Genomic DNA, 21,461 nt, shown 5'->3' on the forward strand with positions numbered 1-21,461 from the left:
TTAAGAAAAAGGGGAAATGGGGTTGGTGGAGGGTGGGTGGGGGTTGGGGGAAGAACCACTGAATAACCTGCCCCTAGAGCAAAGCTAACAAAGAAAACACCCTGATAAAACTTGTGCCTGCGTTTTACAACAGACCACCTGAAAATCCCTGGACTTCATAATGCATTGTTTTTTTAATGTATCAAATATAAGGTGCAAAGTAAAAAATAGATGTTTTTGAAGCTAGAAGAGCCATCCCAGCCAGATCCCAACTTAGTTATCACGCACATACACAAGTCAAAAATGGCATGAAACAGGAAAAACCGGACTTCCTTTGCTTTCAGAAAAGCCAAGAAGCAAAGAAAATTCTTTTTAGAAATTCAGAAAAAAAATTTTTTTCATAGTAGCTAATATGCCTTTCTTAGGCATTAAGACACATTTCTGTTCATAACCTTGATATTGCCATATTTTTACTCTTTATAAAAATCAAGTCTCCCAGTAAAAATGGTATTTTACCACACTAATCTTTAAATTGCATCACTGAAAATGTAATACACACCAATTTCTAACCTCTTGGAACATTCTGCAAAATGGATTTTAGTCACTGGAATGAATAATTGCTCAGAAAAGCAGCACTGCCTGAACTGTGGTATGATTTGGTAGGTAATAGTCTTGTTTTCCAGTAAAAACTAGATCTCGTAAGCAGAAACACTGGACTCCTTGTGGTTCCATTGATCGAGAGAGCGTTTCTGAGCAGCTTCTAAGCAAACATTTCTTGACAGGTTGATCACAGATCTGGGGTCTTCACTCCTCATAATGGCACTGCCAGATACAATCACGTTAGCTCCTGCCTCTGTGCATTTATGGATGGTGTCAGGACCTACTCCACCATCAACCTCAATGTCCAAAGACGGGAACTGGGTCCTCAACTAGTGAACCTTTGGCATCATATCTTGCATGAATTTCTGCCCTCCAAACCCAGCTTCCAGTGTCATAACCAAGGCCATATCTATCTGATGAGCCCATGGTGCCAAATACTCAACTGTAGTTCCTGGTTTGATAGCAAGGCCAACCTTCATTCCATTCTCCCGAATGTCTTTGATCAAAGCCGCCGGGTTCTCAGTAGCCTCGAGATGAAAAGTATATTGATTGGCTCCTGCTACAGCCATTGGTTTTACCCACTGTTCCAGCCTGGACACCATCATATGCATGTCAAAGAAAGGGTCCTGGGCTTCCCTGGTGGCGCAGTGGTTGAGAGTCCGCCTGCCAATGCAGGGGACACGGGTTCGTGCCCCGGTCTGGGAAGATCCGACATGCCGCGGAGCCATGGCCGCTGAGCCTGCACGTCCAGAGCCTGTGCTCCGCAACGGGAGGGGCCACAACAATGAGAGGCCCGTGTACCGCAAAAAAAAAAAAAAGAAAGAAAGAAAGGGTCCTGGCCTAGCTGCTTTAGGACGCTTTCTACCACAGGGTGACCAGAGGTGATGTTGGGAACAAAATGCATCCAGGTGCGGGTAATCGGCCCCTAAACTGTCCAGGTCGCTGTTGAGGATGGACAGGCCAATCTTGCAGCCGGATGCCCTTCTTTCCTATTTAGAGAAGACCCTTCAATATTTCTTTTAGTGTAGATTTAGTATTGCTGAATTCTTTTAGTTTTTGCTTGTCTGAGAAACTCTTTACCTCTCCTTCTATTCTAAATGCTAATCTTGATGGGTAGAATATCCTAGGTTGCAGGTTTTTTGAATATATGCCACTCCCTTCTGGCCTGCAAAGTTTCTGCAGAGAAATCAACTGATAGCCTTATGGGGCTTCCCTTGTAACTGACTCTTTGTTTTTCTCTTGCTGTCTTTAGAATCCTCTCTTTAACATTTGCCATTTTAATTATAATGTGTCTTGGTCTTTTTGGGTTCATCTTGTTTGGGACTCTGTGCTTCCTGTACCTGGATATCTGTTTCCTTCTTTAGGTTTGAGGAGTTTTCAGCCATAATTTCTTCAAATACATTTTCTGATCCCCTTCCCTCTCTCTTCTCCTTCTGGAACTCCTATTATGCATAGGTTGGCATGTTTTATATTATCCCATAGATCTTATATGTTGCTTTCTTTCTGGTTTTTTTTTTCATTTGTCTTTCTGTCTGCTGTTCTGATTGGGTGATTTGCATTATCCTATCTTCCAGATCACTTATTCATTCTTCTGTGTCATTTAGTCTGCTATTCATTGCTTCTAGATTGGTTTTTATCTCAGCAATGGAATTGTCTATTTTTTATTGGTTCATGTTTATAGTTTCTAGTTCCTGTTACAGTGATCTGTGTTTCTATTGATAATCTTTCTTAGTTCAGTTAGCATTTTTATTACCACCTTTTTGAACTTGGGGTCTAGTAGACAGATGAGCTCTGTTTCATAATTTGTTCTTTCAGAGGATTTCTCTTGTTCTTTTGATTGGGTGTAGTTCCTCTGCCTTTTCATTTTACTTAACTTTCTCTGTCTCTATGAATTTAAGAGAAACAGTTATCTGCTGTGGTCTTGAAAGGGTGTTTTTATGTGAGAAGATCCCTGTGTAGACTACGTATGTCCCGCGTTTTCATGCAAGGGCTGGTTTCAGTATGGACACCAGTCACGTCTTTCCTCAGGGTGTGCTGGCTGTTATCCCCTGGACAGGGGGTGTGGTAGGTGTTGTAGTATCTAGAGCCTGTGCAGGATATGAGATGGGGCTTCCTCTCTTGCCACCCTGGCAGGGGTGGGGTCTGCCCCCCCACCCCCAGTTGTTGGATTAGAAGCCCTGAGGGTTGGGTTCAGTAGGATCCATTGCCTGTGAGTGTGAGCCCTGCCTCAAAGGAGGTGATGCTGAAGCAAGTAAGGACCTATGCACTGCCCACACAGGCAGCTTCAGTTCTGCTCAGAAGCTGCCCAACCCTTTCTCTGTTGTGTTTGTCCCAGATCTAGTGCAAGGCTCTGGTGTGGAGTAGCCTGGGGCTGGGGGTCGGGGCATAGTGGCTGCAGGAACTGAGGTGGCTGTGCTGCCCCCTGGGATCTGGGCTGCCTCTGTGGCAAACTTCTCCCAGGACGCATCTGCCCCAGACCTAGCGCTAAGCTGTGGTGTGGAGTGGGCGGAGCCAGGGCTCTCCAGCTGGGAGAGAACCCATGCAGACTCCTGAGCACATTGACAATGGCCATCACTGCAGAGGGAGTCTAAATTTTTAACAGGCTCCTGGAGGGACTCTGCAATTTGAGAACTATTGAATTGTACTTGTTCCAGAAAACCTCCTCACAAGCATCTGTATTTCCCTTCTTGCAAATATAACTCTTTGTCCCATCTGCTCTAAATGGCAAACAGTATGCACCGTTAGCTTGTAAAAATACTTCACATACGTCTTGGAAAATCTTTTAATCACTTTACTTTCTTTTCTCTGAGCACTTCTTTTTATCTTTGAGCTTTGGAGTGCCAAACTGAGGTCAGTCCTAAATACATTTTTGACCAACATTAACATCAAAAGGACTTCACTGTAATCCAGCTCATCTAAGCCATTTTCACCATTTATCTTCAGCCCAGTATTACCAAGGAGCTGGTCAGTGGACTGAGAACAGTTTATCACACTGACAAAAGATCAGAGTTCACTGAGCCACCAGACATGTTTGGGGGCCACAGGCACTCAACTTCTCCTGCCTGTTCCCTGGAAAAGGTGGACATGAGGAATCCCTCTAAGTCTTTGGGCAGTGAGGGGGGTCCTGAGTGAGGGGGCACTTGCCCCTGACCTAGAGAAAAGCTTTCGCATCTCATGCCTTTTCCTCTGAAGTCTAGTCTGCCTGGAATGGCCATTCCCGCTTGCTGTGCCCATAAACTCCTATCCACCCTTCAAGTCCCAGCTCAGAAATGTGTAGTGATAATAAAAACACTCATCATAAATCAGGTTTCCCTCTTCTGTTCTGTCCTAGCATGCTATAATTTCCCTTTATAGCACTCATCAAATCTGTAATGATATATTTGTGTGAATATTTTATAAGCATATGTGTAACCTGGTTGACCAAAAGCTACATGAGAGCAAAGACCATTTGCCTTCTCACACTTGTACTTATAGCCTATTACCATGCCTGACACATAGTAGGTACTCAGTTAATATTATTGGATGAATGAATTGATAGGTGTACATTTATTGAGTACTTCCACTGTGTCAGGCCCTGGGCTAAGTGCTCCTGATATATGGTCTGTTTTAATGTTCCCAGCAACCTTCTGAGGTAAGTATTATTATTACCTCTGTTGAATAGACAGGAAGTTGAGGCTCAACGATGTCTTGAGAATTTTTCAGGGTCACACAGCTAGTAAGTAGGAGCACTGGGATTTGATATTAAATTTGTGCACCTCTAGACCTCAGCTCATTTGAAATGGTCACCCCCCTGTTACCTTCTTGGACACCCAAATACTAGTTAGTTGTTTCTTTGCTGTTTTTTTCTCATATCATGTCAGCTATTCCTCTATTACCACACTTACCACGTTACATCATCGGGATTTAAATATGTGTATCTTTGAGCTCCATGAGTGCATGGACTTTATTCAACTAGCAGGCCAATTCCAACCACCTCGTCCATAGCCAGGTGCAATTACAATGCCGGACAGTAAGTGCCCAGTTAACCCAGGATCAGTCTCTCTCAATACCTCATTGTCCCCTCCTTATAAAGAAAACAGATGCCATTAACGTAGGTTGACAAAGTAACCAAATGAACAAACAGCTCAGAGGCAGACCAACCATATATGGAAACTTGACATATGAGATGGTGGCTATGGGAAAAGGATGGAGCCAGGACACTTGGTTATCCACATAAAAAGGAGTGAAGGGCTCCCCTGGTGGCGCAGTGGTTAAGAATCCGCCTACCAATGCAGGGGACATGGGTTCGAGCCCTGGTCCGGGAAGATCACGCCACAAAGCAGCTAAGCCTGTGCACCACAACTACTGAGCCCAAGAGCCACAACTACTAAAGCCCACATGCCTAAAGCCCGTGCTCCGCAACAAGAGAAACCACCACAATAAGAAGCCTGCACACCGCAATGAAGAGTAGCCCCTGCTCACTGCAACTAGAGAAAGCCTGTGCACAGCAACAAAGACCCAATACAGCCAAAAAAAATAACTAAATCAAAAAAAAGAGTAAAATTAGATTTCTATCATACACCATACACAACAATTAATTCTTTTTTTTTTCTTTTTTTTTGCGATACGCGGGCCTCTCACTGTTGTGGCCCCTCCCGTTGCGGAGCACAGGCTCTGGACGCACAGGCTCAGTGGCCATGGCTCACGGGCCCAGCCGCTCTGCGGCATGTGGGATCTTCCCGGACCGGGGCACGAACCCGTGTCCCCTGCATCGGCAGGCAGACTCTCAACCACTGCACCACCAGGGAAGCCCCCAAAATTAATTCTTAATGGATTAATGACTTCCATATGAAAAATGAAACTTACAAACATGTAAAATGAGTAATTGCAGTGGTAATTAGGGAAATAAAAATTAAGACCATGATAAAATAATCATTTTAAAACCATTAAATTTGCCAAAATTAAGAAATCTGATAATAGTGTTGGCAAAGATTTGGGTCACTGCTGGTAGGGGTGTGTGTGTGTGTGTATATATATATATAATTTTAGAAAAAAGTTTGGCAATATCTAATAAATTGTTATAATTATACTATAGCATATGCAGTAAAAAAAAAAATGATCATGTGCAGTTCCTGTGGAAAACAGCATAACAGTTCCTCAAAACATGGGATTACCATATGATCCAGCAATTCCACTTCTGGGTATATACCCCACGGAAATGAAAGCAGGGACTTGAGCAAATATTTGTACAGCCATGTTCATAGCAGCATTATTCACAAGAGTCAAAGGTGGAAGCAATCCAAGCATGCATCAATGGACGAACAGATGGACAAAATGCTGTGTGTATATATGTATATATACAATGGAATATTATTATCTCTTTTAAGACCATTGGTTAACTGATACCAGCTAGTGCTGGACCTCCAGGATGGTGAAAGTTCTGGAAACTCTGAAAGGGAGGAAAGGCTGAATGAGATGGGATGCTGGTCTAGAAAATGCTCATGGGCTTTTTGGACAGTCTGGTTTAGAAGCACAGCTACACAAGCTTTGCTTGGCTGAAGCACTCTTCTCTTCTCTCCAGGAAGTTCATTCTCTTTGGTTAAGTGAGCCACCTCACGAAGGATCCAGATCCACAGAATCAGCCTGAAAAAGGAAAAGCCAAGTTGGAAGACACCTGAGACCTAACTTCAGGTATTAGCAAACCTGTCTTATAGACATGCATTCGCTGTGGGCCATTCAGAGAGGAAGCTGGGTATTTAGAGGCGACAGGGAAACCGTGTAAGCTTAGATCTGGGCAAGCATCCACGAGGTAGGCTGCCTGTGAGGTCCTGGGCAAGGTCAACCATATCGGCTGTCAGAGGTTCCAGGACTGGAGGCTGGGGAAAAGAGAGAAGATGACAGCTAAGGTCCTCTCTCACTCTGTGACGATAATTCAAATGCATCCAAATGTTAGACACCTCACCCGCCAGTAAAAATGCTCAGTCCTAGAACCACTCGGTCGACATTTATTTTGAGTTGAATTTTCTCTCTAATTGTTCCGTAACCCATTCTGATCTTACCATGAACCATCTTAGCCCTTTGAACATAATCTGTGCTCCTTGGAGAATTAAAACTGCTGCCAAGGCTTAGGTTTTACTACTTATAACGTAAGCCGTGCATTTCACTAATAAAAAGCTGCTTAAAGCAGATGCATATATTTTTTTTTCTATGTTCCAGAAAGGTCAGTGTTTGCTACCTCTTCTATAAACGAGTCTACCATCTTTTCAAGGTTTTCTCCCACATGCATTTATAAAGCACTACCATATTCTGCCAACAAAAGTTCTGGAAGCTCACAAGATACTGAACTTAAAGATTTATATAAACAGCCACAGGCAGGTCTTTTTTGTGTGTGTGTGGTACGCAGGCCTCTCACTGTTGTGGCGTCTCCCGTTGCGGAGCACAGGCTCCGGACGCGCAGGCTCAGCAGCCATGGCTCACGGGCCCAGCCACTCCGCGGCATGTGGGATATTCCCGGACCGGGGCACGAACCCGTGTCGCCTGCATCGGCAGGCGGACTCTCAACCACTGCGCCACCGGGGAAGCCCCAGGCAGGTCTGCTTTGATACTGTCCAAGACACAGTAATGAAGAGGGGATCACAAATAAGTCAGCTAAGTACAGTCACTTTAAAACCACGAATGGAAACGAGAGGCCACTGCAAGGTTTTGATCAATGCTGATGCCAACTTGAACACCGTGAGAAATGTGATGCCGATGTCTTTTCCATCTGGCAGTTTCTTTTCTTAGCAGTAATTAAATCAGTGAAAATTGAATATAGTCATGAGAGTTGCTCACATTTTTTTAGCAGCAATCATGAAACCCAAACCCCATTGATACACTTTGAAAATCTACAGCTGACGAATTTTTAAATGTCAGGTCCATGCTAGTTTATTTTGCAGGCTACTCCAGGGGAGCCAGGCATCAGCCCAAGTCTTCCCTGCAGGCAGGAGGAAGGCTTCTCCTCCAGAGCTGCAGGCAGAGCCCACTGGGCTCTGTGTCCCTTTCCTGGCACCATCTGGGTGGTGTCACCATGAAATTTTCGGCGTGTGCTGCCAGCACTGGCATCCTGTCAGATCCTGGCCCAATACTTCAAGTGTGTATACGTATAGCTGATTCACTTCATCATACAGCAGAAACTAACACAACATTGTAAACCAATAATACTCCACTAAAGATGTTACAATTAAAAAAAAAAGTACTTCAAGCGTGTGCTGAGTCAGAACAGGTGCAGGAATTAAGTAACCGCTTTGTACCCACGTTTACATATTGCAGCTTGTGAGCAAGCTGGCTCAGGTGTGCTTCCTCCTTTCTTTGGCCATTGGTTTCCCCTGCCCAGGATCAGTTGGCTGCCAGGCGTGACCTGAAGGGTTACTGCATCGCTGTCATTTGATGAGTTACTGACAGCATGTTTGAAGTTGTCCTTTCATTCTTGTGAGGCCACTTCTTTCTGTTGTGGAATCACTTCTCCCCTCGGAACATACAAACCTACACCACCTACACGTGCCCCTGAACCTGTGTCTGGAGACCCTCAGGAAAGGGGAGCAATCATGACTTTGGTCTTAGGAGCATCTCACTACCTTTCTCCTCACCCAGAGTGTGAAGCCAGGAAAAGAAGCAGAGGCCACCTTTAGAGACGGAGTAGGGAAAGTAAGGAGCTGACTCAGACGCACAAAGAACTTAGCAGTGAGTAGTGCCGACGTTAGCACCTCGTGCTGAGTGGGCAGTGCCAAATAGGGACCTACTTTTGAAAGTTAATAGTGATTATGAAATAGGGGCTGGCTCTCAGTGTGACACAGAGACTGAGGCTGCTGCTGACGAGGGAACATCAAAGCAATGTATGGGGAAACCTAGATGCCAGTGAGGTTTGCCCTTAACACACCAAGCTGCCGTGTGACCCCAAAACAGAAAGGTCTGAACCAAGGGCTGGGGTCCACCGAACTGGTCCAGAGGTGGTGCTGAGAGAAGACCTAGATGCCCAACGTCCAGGATGCTTTCATGCCCAAACACAAGGCTGAGGACACGACCTAGAGAGGAAATGGCACAGGTAAGAAACAGAGGCAGGAGGGTGCTGGCAAAGTTAGAGAGTAAGGCAGTTGCATAGATATTCTTAGAAAACAATGTTTAAACAAAACCAAATGTATATTTCTGGACCCTGAAGTGGAAAGGAAGATCCTTCCAAAACAAAAATGGGAGTGGGTAAGATCAGGAGGCAAAAGGGCTGTTAAAAGCAGTGACTTGGTCTAGTTTTAGCTAATTATATACTGAGATGAAACAGATCCCACGCCACCATGGGGGGATGGAGCTGGAGCCCCCCACCAGGCTGGCTGTTGGGGGCCTGGTTCTGAAAGCTGGGCCAGTGAGCACGCAGAGCCCCCTGGAGCCGGTGCCGACAGGCCAGGTAGCAGGGGACACGGGGACACGGAAGCCCCTGGACACTGACGTGTGGACAGTCGGCTCTACTTGCCTGGCAGTTTCTGCGCACTACCCCCTCCCCACCTTCACCAGGCTATTATCAAGAGAAAGGAAGGCTGTGTTCAGTGATCCTAGGGAAGGTTTTCCCTTTTCTCATGCAGAAAATAAAAAGGAAAAGCAAGCTGAGTCATCAGGAAAAAGAATTATAACCTGATACTAAGTTCAGTTGAAACTTTTGTGACTGTTCTAAAGAGAACAGATGAGCGACACATGGGAACCACTGGAGAAGGAGGCCAGGAGGGGAACTCAGGTAACCTAGGGACAGGGATGTGAGCATGGCCATGACCCCCTTTTTCCTAGGGAAACAGGAGCAAACTGTGATCTGGGCCTATTGGCACAGAACAGGGCTCTGCAACCTTCCCTGTTCCAAAAACGGTGGGGTGTCTGGTGAGTTCAAGATCCAGCTCTTCCCTCCCTGGCTTGCCCACAGGCAGAGTCCCTTCCCTCTCTCCTTTGCTCCTGCCCACCTGCCCTGGAGCCCCCCTCCTCCCCACTACTTACCCAGCACCCCAGCAGCTCTCAGTGCCCAGCAGCTCACGGATCTGTCCTCTAAGCCCACCATTTAATCATAACAGGTAAATCTCAACACTTTACTAGGTGCCAGGCATGGTTCTAAGTGCTTTTGCATATCTTAACTCCTTTAATCTTCATAAACAACCCTATAAGGTAGGTCTTACTTTTATTCCTCCCTGGGAAGACAGGGGCACAGAGAGGTGGAGTGACTTGCCCAAGGTCACACAGCTAGTGAGCAGCAGAGCTAGGATTTGAACCCTGGAAGTCTGGCACCGACATCTGTGCTCTCAACCACTCCATTATCCTGCCTCTCAATGCCAGCCTGTCCTAGGATGCTGGATGTTAGGTTGTATAAGTTAATTTTTAGGTTAGGCCAGTGAGGCCTCCCGCAAGCATACTTGGCCCTGCTTAACTCCTGAGCCCATCAGAACCAAGGCAGATGACTTCCAGGGTCCTGGCACCCTGCCCAACTCTGGCCAGGCCCCTTCCCCTGTATCCCCAGCAAATCTCTGACCTGGAACCACTCTATACTCCGGCTGACCTTCATTACCACCTCTACCTAGAAGCCCCAGTTACAGCACACACTTCACAGAGCTGGGTCCTCTCTCTAACAGTGAAATGGCCCAGGGTTTCCACTTTCCCCGCACTGGATTGCTCACTACTCTTCCTCCTACCAGCTCCTCCCACTCCCCACAAGCCCCTGCTACCCTGCTGAGCCCACCTAAGTGGTGAGGGCAGGCACCACCTTTGTGCCATTCTTCTGGCCTCAAAGGTGCAGATCACAGCATTTTGCATGGCAGCTTGACTGGTTAAAAACTTTTAAAAACAAACTAGTAAGTGAAATGCATTTAAGTGACCACGGGAAAGGAGCTCTGTCAAATCCCTGACCTTAGAAAGTCAACCAAGGAGTCTGCTAGACCCTCTCTCCACATGACCTCAGTGTTTAGCATTATCTAACCACACTGACGTGTGGGTGGTGGGACAGAGCCCCCAGCAGTGTGACCCAGGGAAACATGAAGGGGGACCTCGGCATGGTTTGGGGGCCGTGCAGAGTAAAGCAATGAAGAGCAGAGAGGAATGATAAGCAGCTCTGGCTTACACATCAGTATGGTGCTTCTCTAAGGTTTATCACAGGTGTCCATCAAACACTTAAGATGGAGGTGATGGGTGAAATTGATATTTGCTTCTTTGACTCAAGCATTCATTCCCAAGGACATAATCTCAATTCAGAGTTTCCAGGTGAAACTTTGCCAGAAATATTGCCAACTCTGCTGTCCAGGGATTTTGCAAGAATATGGTTAACTTATGGCCACTAAGTGATAATAGAAGATTCTGGGGACTGTCAGGTCAGTTCCAAACAGCTAAGAAACACATAGGTATAAATTAATTAGTAGTATTTTAAGTAACCTAGACTCTAAAACAATATTCTCCAAAGCATGTTCCGATGAATAATTAGAATAAGTGTAGAGAAAAAAATATTCATAGTCAAATAAACTTGGGAAATACAGAGTTAAAGCTAAACAGGCTTTTTGACTACACAGCTTCCCAGGGGCCTTAGCATGTGAGTGAGCACTGCATGTGAGCAGCAAGGGCATCCATCATATGCAGCTTTTCTCACACTTTTTGGTCACCAGCCCCCCTGCCCCCCATTTTCTTCCCCTCATAGGAATGCATGAACTTTGTTGCCCAGAACAGTGCTGCTTTAATGTTAACTGAAAGTAAAATGGTTAGACCACCTTGACCTCTATGAGAAGTGTGTTATTGGAACCCTATTGGAACAGGCAGTGGTCATCAATAGTGGCTAAAATCAATAGATGAAAGGCCCACAGGGAACATTATCATATATGGATCAGGCTGAGGCCAACTGAACCCACCGATGAGTCCTAACACCACAAAAAGAGAGGCACTCCTAGGGGTTAAAACAGGTGTTCCAGCAAAATGGTACGTGTATGTTCACAGCATCACTATTCACAGAAGTCAAAAGGTGGAAACAACCCAAATGTCTATCAACTGAGGAATAGATAAATAAAATTCCACACAATGGAATATTATTTAGCCATAAAAAGGAATGCAGGGGACTTCCCTGGTGGCGCAGTGGTTAGGAATCTGCCTGCCAATGCAAGGGACACAGGTTCAAGCCCTGGTCCAGGAAGATCCCACATGCCACGGAGCAACTAGGCCCGTGTGCCACAACTACTGAGCCTGCGCTCTAGAGCCCGTGAGCCGCAACTGCTGAGCCTGTGTGCCACAGCTACTGAAGCCCGCGCACCTAGAGCCCGTGCTCCATAACAAGAGAAGCCACCGCAATGAGAAGCCCACGTGCCATAACAAGGAGGAGCCCGCGCTCACCACAACTAGAGAAAGCCCACGCGCAGCAACAAAGACCCAACACAGCCAAAAATTAATTAATTAATCAATTAATTTCAAAAAGGAATGTAGTACTGACACGTGCTACAAACATGCATGAGCCTTGAAAACATTATACTAAGTGAAAGAAGCCAGATACAAAAGGCCACGTATTACATGATTCCATTTATATGAAAAATTCAGAGAGACAAAAAGTAGATTCATGGCTACCAGGGGCTGGGGAGAGGGAGGTGGGGAATGACTACTTAATGGGTACAGAGTTTCTTTTTGAGGTGACGGAAAAGTTCCAGAATTAGATAGTGGTGGTAGTAGCACAACATGGTGAATGTACTAAATACCACTGAATTGTACACTTCAATGTGGCTAAAAGGGTAAATTTGATGTTATGTGTATTTTACCAAATATAAGAGAGAGAAAGCGAGGCAGGACATACCTCCTGATAGGGTGTAACAGGAAGTTCACAGCACCTCCCGTGAGGTAGTCTTGCCAAAAAATCCAACTTGGTTATGCCTCTAGAGCCAACTACCAGTTTACAGGAAAAACAAGGGGAAAGAGGAACATATTCACAACTCCGTGGGGAGGAATTCAGCAAAATCCAAAATGAGGGACAACTAAGGAACAAAAGACCAAGTTTCTTCACAAATAAATGACAAGAAAACAAACAGGAAAGACGAATAGTCAGATTTTAAAAGATTTACAAGACCTAACACCCAAATGCAACGTGCATGTCTGGATCCCAATTTAAACAAATCAACTATTTTTAAAAAGCATTAACGAGATAACCAGGAAAATCTGATGACTGACTGGATTTTTTATGATCTTAAGAAATTACCATTAAATTTGTAGGTGTGATAAGGGTCTTATGGTAAAGCAAAACAGAAAGATTTTATTTTCAGAGCTATGTACTGAGGCATTCACAGACGAAAAGATATGTCTGGGATTTGCTGTAAAGTAATTCAGTGTGAGGAGGGGGAGGAAAATAGTAATACAGAAGAAACAACATTAGCCATTAATTGATAATTGCTTGAAACTGGGTATTCTATCTAATTTTGTATTAAGTTTGAAAATGTCCATAATAAGAAGTTTTTTAGAAAATAAATTGCCAAGGAGACTTCCCTGGTGGCGCAGTGGGTAAGAATCTGCCTGCCCACACAAAGTAGTGTGTGCATCAGGACCCAGGGGAAGGAGCAGTGAACCCAGGGGAGACTGAACCAGACCTACCTGCCGGTGTTGGAGGGTCTCCTGCAGAGGCAGGGGGTGGCTGTGGCTCACCGAGAGTACAAGGACACTGGCAGCAGAAGTTCTGGGAAGTACTCTTTGGCGGGAGCCCTCCCAGAGTACGCCATTAGCCCCACCAAAGAGCCCAGGCAGGCTCCAGCGTTGGGTTGCCTGAGGCCAAACAACCAACAGGAAGGGAACCGAGCCCCACCCATCAGTAGTCAAGCAGATTAAAGTTTTACTGAGCTCTGCCCACTGGAGCAACAGCCAGCTCTACCCACCACCAGTCTCTACAATCAGGAAACCTGCACAAGTCTCTTAGAGACACTCATCCACCAGAAGGAAGAGAGCAGAAGCAAGAAGAACTACAATCCTGCAGCCTGTGGAACAAAAACCATATTCACAGAAAGATAGACAAGATGAAAAGGCAGAGGGCTATGTACCAGATGAAAGAACAAGATAAAACCTCAGAAAAACAACTAAATGAAGTGGAGATAGGCAACCTTCCAGAAAAAGAATTCAGAATAATGATAGTGAAGATGATCCAGGACCTCCGAAAAAGAATGGAGGCAAAGATGGAGAAGATGCAAGAAATGTTTAACAAAGACCTACAAGAATTAAAGAACAAACAGAGATGAACAATACAATAACTGAAATGTAAAATGCACTAGAAGGAATCAATAGCAGAATAACTGAGGCAGAAGAACAGATAAGTGACCTGCAAGACAAAATGGTGGAATTCACTGCTGTGGAACAGACTAAAGAAAAAAGAATGAAAAGAAATGAAGACAACCTAAGAGACCTCTGGGACAACATTAAATGCAACAACATTCGCATTACAGGGGTCCCAGAAGGAGAAGAGAGAGAGAAAAGACCAAAGAGAACATTTGAAGAGATTATAGTCGAAAACTTCCCTAACATGTGAAAGGAAATAGCCACCCAAGTCCAGGAAGTGCAGAGAGTCCCATACAGGATAAACCCAAGGAGAAACATGCCGAGACACATAGTAATCAAATTGGCAAAAATTAAAGACAAAGAAAAATTATTGATAGCAGCAAGGGGAAAACAACAAATAACATACAAGGGAACTCCCATAAGGTTAACAGCTGATTTCTCAGCAGAAACTCTACAAGCCAGAAGGGAGTGGCGTGATATACTTAAAGTGATGAAAGGGAAGAACCTACAACCAACATTACTCTACCCAGCAAGGATCTCATTCAGATTCGATGGAGAAATCAAAAGCTTTACAGACAAGCAAAAGCTAAGAGAATCCAGCACCACCAAACCAGCTCTACAACAAATGCTAAAGGAATTTCTCTAAGTGGGAAACACAAGAGAAGAAAAGGACCTACAAAACCAAACCCAAAACAATTAAGAAAATGGTCATAGGAACATACATATTGATAATTACCTTAAATGTGAATGGATTAAATGCTACAAACAAAAGACACAGGCTTGCTGAATGGATACAAAAACAAGACCCATATATATGCTGTCTGCAAGAGACCCACTTCAGACGTAGGGACACATTCAGATGGAAAGTGAGGGGATGGAAAAAGATATTCCATGCAAAAGGAAATCAAAAGAAAGCTGGAGTAGCAATACTCATATCAGATAAAGTAGACTTTAAAATAAAGAATGTTACAAGAGACAAGGAAGGACACTACATAATGATCAAGGGATCAATCCAAGAAGAAGATATAACAATTATAAATATATATGCACCCAACATAGGAGCACCTCAATACATAAGACAACTGCTAACAGCTGTAAAAGAGGAAATCGACAGTAACACAATAATAGTGGGGGACTTTAACACCTCATTTACACCAATGGACAGATCATCCAAAATGAAAATAAATAAGGAAACAGAAGCTATAAATGACACAATAAACCAGATAGATTTACTTGATATTTATAGGACATTCCATCCAAAAACAGCAGATTACACTTTCTTCTCAAGTGCGTATGGAACATTCTCCAGGATAGATCACATCTTAGGTCACAAATCAAGCCTCAGTAAATCTGAGAAAATTGAAATCATATCAAACATCTTTTCTGACTACAATGCTATGAGATTAGAAATGAATTACAGGGGAAAAAATGTAAAAAACACAAACACATGAAGGCTAAACAATACGTTACTAAATAACCAAGAGATCACTGAAGAAATCAAAGAGGAAATTAAAAAATACCTAGATACAAATGACAACACACGACAATCCAATACCTGTGGGATACAGCAAAAGCAGTTCTACGAGCAAAGTATATAGCTATACAAGCCTACCTCAAGAAACAAAACTCTCATATAAATAATCTAACCTTACACCTAAAGGAACTAGAGAAAGAAGAACAAACAAAACCCAAAGTTAGCAGAAGGAAAGAAATCATAAAGATCAGAGCAGAAATAAATGAAATAGAAACAAAGAAAACAATAGGAAAGATCAATAAAACTAAAAGCTGGTTCTTTGAGAAGATAAACAAAATTGATAAAGCATTAGCCAGACTCATCAAGAAAAAGAGGGAGAGGACTCAAATCAATAAAATTAGAAATGAAAAAGGAGAAGTTACAACAGACACTGCAGAAATACAAAGCATCCTAAGAGACTACTACAAGCAACTCTATGCCAATAAAATGGAAGAAATGGACAAATTCTTAGAAAGGTATAAGTTTCCAAGACTGAACCAGTTGAAATAGAAAATATGAACAGACCAATCACAAGTAATGAATTTGAAACTGTGATTAAAAATCTTCCAACAGACAAAAGCCCAGGACCAGATGGCTTTACAGGTGAATTCTATCAAACATTTAGAAAAGAGCTAACACCCATCCTTCTCAAACTCCTCCAAAAAATTGCAGAGGAGGGAACACTCCCAAACTCATTCTATGAGGCCATCATCACCCTGATACCAAAACCAGACAAAGATACTACAAAAAAAGAAAATTACAGACCAATATCACTGATAAATATAGATGCGAAATCCTCAACAAAATACTAGCAAACAGAATCCAACAACACGTTACAAGGATCATACACCATGATCAAGTGGGATTTATCCCAGGGATGCAAGGATTCTTCAATATATGGAAATCAATCAATGTGATACACCATATTAACAAATTGAAGAATAAAAACCACATGATCATCTCAATAGATGCAGAAAAAGCTTTTGACAAAATTCAACGCTCATTTATGATAAAAACTCTCCAGAAGGTGGGCATAGAGGGAACCTACATCAACATAATAAAGTCCATATACGACAAACCCACAGCAAACATCATTCTCAATGGTGAAAAACTGAAAGCATTTCCTCTAAGATCAGGAAAAAGACAAGGATGTCCACTCTCACCACTATTATTCAACATAGTTTTGGAAGTCCTAGCAAACAGCAATTAGAGAAGAAAAAGGAATACAAATTGGAAAAGAAGAAGTAAAACTGTCACTGTTTGCAGATGACATGATACTATACATCGAGAATCCTAAAGATGCCACCAGAAAACTACTAGAGCTAATCAATGAATTTGGTAAAGTTGTAGGATACAAAATTAATGCACAGAAATATCTTGCATTCCTATACACTAATGATGAAAAATCTGAAAGAGAAATTAAGGAAACACTCCCATTTACCATTGCAACAAAAGAATAAAATACCTAGGAATAAACCTACCTAGGGATACAAAAGACCTGTATGCAGAAAACTATAAGACACTGATGAAAGAAATTAAAGATAATACCAACAGATGGAGAGATATACCATGTTCTTGGATTGGAAGAATCAATATTGTGAAAATGACTATACTACCCAAAGCAATCTACAGATTCAATGCAATCCCTATCAAATTACCAATGGCATTTTTTACAGAAATAGAACAAAAAAACTTAAAATTTGTATGGAGACACAAAAGACCCTAAATAGCCAAAGCAGTCTTGAGGGAAAAAAAACAGAGCTGGAGGAATCAGACTCCCTGACTTCAGACTATAGTACAAAGCTACAGTAATCAAGACAATATGGTATTGGCACAAAAACAGAAACATAGATCAATGGAACAAGATAGAAAGCCCAGAGGTAAAACCACATACCTTTGGTCAAGTAATCTATGACAAAGGAGGCAAGGATATACAATGGAGAAAAGACAGTCTCTTCAATAAGTGGTGCTGGGAAAACTGGACAGCTACATGTAGAAGAATGAAATTAGAACACTCCCTAACACCATACACAAAAAGAAACTAAAAATGGATTAGAGACCTAAATGTAAGACTGGACACTATAAGACTCTTAGAGGAAAACATAGGAAGAACACTCTTTGACATAAATCACAGCAAGATCTTTTTTGATCCACCTCCTAGAGTAATGGAAATAAAAACAAAAATAAACAAATGGGACCTAATGAAACTTCAAAGCTTTTGCACAGCAAAGGAAACCATAAACAAGACGAAAAGACAACCTTCAGAATGGGAGAAAATATTTGCAAACGAATCAATGGACAAAGGATTAATTTCCAAAGTATATAAACAGCTCATGCAGCTCAATATTCAAAAAACAAACAACCCAATCCAAAAATGGGCAAAAGACCTAAACAGACATTTCTCCAAAGAAGACATACAGATGGCCAAGAAGCACATGAAAAGCTGCTCAATATCACTAATTATTAGAGAAATGCAAATCAAAACTACAATGAGTATCATCTCACACCAGTTAGAATAGGCTTCATCAGAAAATCTATAAACAACAAATGCTGGAGAGGGTGTGGAGAAAAGGGAACCCTCTTGTACTGTTGGTGGGAATGTAAATTCATACAGCCACTATGGAGAATAGTATGGAGGTTCCTTAAAAAACTAAAAATAGAATTACCATATGATCCAGCAATCCCACTACTGGGCATATACCCTGAGAAAACCACAATTCAAAAAGACACATGCACCCCAATGTTCATTGCAGCACTACTTACAATAGCCAGGTCATGGAGGCAACCTAAATGCCCATTGACAAACAAATGGATAAAGAAGATGTGGTACATATATACAATGGAATATTACTAGCCATAAAAAGGAATGAAATTGGGTCATTTGTTGAGACGTGGATGGATCTAGATAGAGACTGTCATACAGAGTGAAGTAAGTCAGAAAGAGAAAAACAAATATCATATATTAACGCATATCTGTGCAACCTAGAAAAATGGTACAGATGAACCGGTTTGCAGGGCAGAAATAGAGACAGATGTAGAGAACAAACGTATGGACACCAAGGGGGGAAAGCGGCGGGGGTTGGGGGGTGGGGGGATGAATTGGGAGATTGGGATTGACATGTATACACTGATGTGTGTAAAATTGATGACTAATAACAACCTGCTGTATATAAAAAAAAGGTGCTAATAGGGAAGGACTCTAAGACACATCAATAAGTAAGAAAAATACGGTGTAGAATGGAGAGTTATGCTGCATTTGCATAAAAAGTAAGAATGATTTTTCTGCTTTTTGAAAAAAAAAAAAGAATTCGCCTGCCAATGCAGGGGACACGGGTTCAATCCCTGATCCGGGAAGATCCCACATGCCGCGGAACAACTAAGCCCGTGCGCCACAACTACTGAGCCTGCGCTCTAGAGCCCACAAGCCACAAGTACTGAGCCCACATGCCACAACTACTGAAGCCCACACCCCTAGAGCCCGTGCTCCGCAAGAAGAGAAGCCACTGCAATGAGAAGCCCACACACTGCCACGAAGAGTGGCCTCCGCTCGCTGCAACTAGAGAAAGCCCGTGCGCAGCAACAAAGACCCAACGCAACCAAAAATAGATAAATAAATTTTAAAAAAGAAAGAAAGAAAATAAATTGCCAAGCAGCAGATGAAAAGAACCTAGTCTTGGACATGAGGTAGTTTTCTAATCATCAATCCTCTTTGTAAATGTAGGATGTTAAAATTGGACCTAAAGTTTGTAAGATCAGGATTTTTCAATATTAATGAGGTTTTTTCTTCCAGTTTTATTGAGATGTAAGTGACATACAGCACTTATACAGATAAGCTTAAGATACGTAGCATAATGATTTGATTTACTTACATGGTGAAGTGATTATCACAATATGTTTAGTAAACATCTCATATGAATACAAAATTAAAGAAATAGAAAAAAATTTTTTCCTTGTGATGAGAACTCGTAGGCTTTACTCTCTTAACAACTTTCATCTATAACACACAGCAGTGCTCATTATGTTGATCATGTGGTACATTACATCCCTAGTGCTTATTTACCTTGTAACTGGAAGTTTGTACCTTTTGACCATCTTCCTCCAATTTCTCCTCCCCTCACCCCGGCCACTGGTAGCCACAAATCTGATCTGTCAGATCAGGACTTCTATCCTTTGTACCATATTTTAGGCTAAAAATTATCATTCTCATAATGCAGAATGGAGGTTAGTTACCTTTAGAGTCAAGAAAAGTAAAAACAAAGCTAGAATTTTCAGTACTTACTGTGCACAGTGTTTGAAGTGTCTTACATGTATTAATTTCTTGTTCACAATCTTCTGTTGGCTTCCCATCCCACTCAGAGTAAAATACAGAATCTTCACCATGCTATCATGTCCAGCGTGAGCTGGCACCGGATACTGCTCTCCCTTCCTCCGCATGGCCTCCCCTTATTCCTTGAACACAGTTGGTGCTCTTCTGCCTCAGGGCCTTTGACCTTGCTATTCTCACTAGCTGGGTTATGCCTTTCCCCACTGAACTGCCTGGTGCTCTCCCTCACCTCCTGCAGGTCAGACTTTCCATGTCTCCCTCCTTATGTAACACGGGTGTGTGCACCGTACACCCACCATCACTCTCCTCCCCTTCAACCCTTTTTCCCTGCTTTATTTATTTATTTTTGTATCACCCTCTGATAAATTATTTATTGTCTGTCTGCCCCCAGTGGATTACAGACTCCATTAAACCTGGCGCTTTGTTTTATTCACAGAAACATGTTCTCAGAACAATGCCTGACGCATAGTAATGTTCACTAAGTATTTATTGAATGAATGCATAAATTTAGTCCATATAAAAAGCCATTAGAGAAACATACCCATGTATCTTTGGGGGCTGAAATATATGTTTCCATAGTGGCCAAGACCCTCTGGTTTAGCTGGATCTAGTTAACCTGGGCCAAGATGTCCAAGATGCAGAGCAGTGTGGGAAGATCTGCCCTCCTGGTTCATTCCAGCCTACAGCAGGGACAGCTAGAGGAGGTGGCCTACAGCCCTCTTGGGGCTGGGATGACTGCTCTTTTCCTGAGAAGAATGAGATTAGGTGAAGGTCCCACTGAGGGCTGGCAGCATCTGCTGGAAATAAACTTGGAAGAAGTGACATAGCTGGATAAAGTGGGGAATCATAAGAATGTTATGGAATGTTCGAGGTTCCCAAATAAATGTGTTCTCAGGGGAGAGCTGGACACTACACAGATGGACTGAAATTCTAAGGGGCAAACATCCCACTGAGCAGTGCTCTGGAGGAGGACTGGGCCCTGAAAGCCGTCGAATGTATTTTGAAGAATTTCACTCCAACCTGAGATGATCTCTTCAATTATTCTTCAGGTTGCTGTTCAAAGGAATCTGGGTTTTCTCCAAAGGAAGCCAGGTGACCAGGTTTCCTTTGGAACCCGAGTCAGGCAACTAACCATACTTCAGAAGCTGGACTCTGTGTCTTATGCCTCCACCCTAAAACTGCAACAGAACTGAGCTTCCATATATCGTAGAACAAAGTAGGGAGCTTATCTGCTTAAGAAGCAGCATGGTTGAAATAATGAGACTCTGAGAAGGAAGCTGTGTCTCATCTTACCAGCTGCTTACTTCCTGAAAAGCTGTACAAGAAAATAACATGTTCATGACCGGAATGTTTAAGTCAGCTAGGTGACGTGCTGATTAAAAGATTCCTATGGGAAATATTTTGGTAAAGTAAATAATCCTTAGTTTATAGATTCAAAACTGAAACACATTTCTAAACTTCCCGTTTTCACACAGCAAAGTCTCTCTTTATCGGCCTGTTTCACCTCTGAAAGCCACCTTGCTGAATTTCAGTATCAGTTATGCCAAATAACCATCTCTTGGCTGTGAAAGGATTTTCCTGCAGCCTCTCAAAGACAAGGACAGATGGCGTTCCATTGGGGGTAGTCCCAGCTCTTTGTTTTAGCAAATATTGACACTTCTGTAGGAAACAGATCCAGATACTGTTTCTTCCTAACTCATTCTGGCAGTTCTGAAGGTTTGGAGATATTTAGTGCAACGGAATTGGGAAAGTGCACTTACCACTGAATTAAGAAAGACATACATC

General features: G+C 42.9%; 1 pseudogene across 1 annotated transcript; it reads right to left on the reverse strand.

The window, feature by feature from the left end:
• Positions 1–668: 668 nt before the first annotated feature.
• Positions 669–19,786, reverse strand: LOC307191740 (ribulose-phosphate 3-epimerase-like; annotated as a pseudogene). Its single transcript has 3 exons — positions 19,658–19,786; positions 1,420–1,568; positions 669–1,210 (listed from the first exon to the last, which is right to left on the reverse strand). The product of its transcript is annotated as a ribulose-phosphate 3-epimerase-like (transcript).
• Between the last annotated feature and the right edge of the window lie 1,675 nt (positions 19,787–21,461).

This window comes from Stenella coeruleoalba, assembly GCF_951394435.1.
Source record: "Stenella coeruleoalba genome assembly, chromosome: 9".
NCBI lineage: Eukaryota > Metazoa > Chordata > Mammalia > Artiodactyla > Delphinidae > Stenella > Stenella coeruleoalba.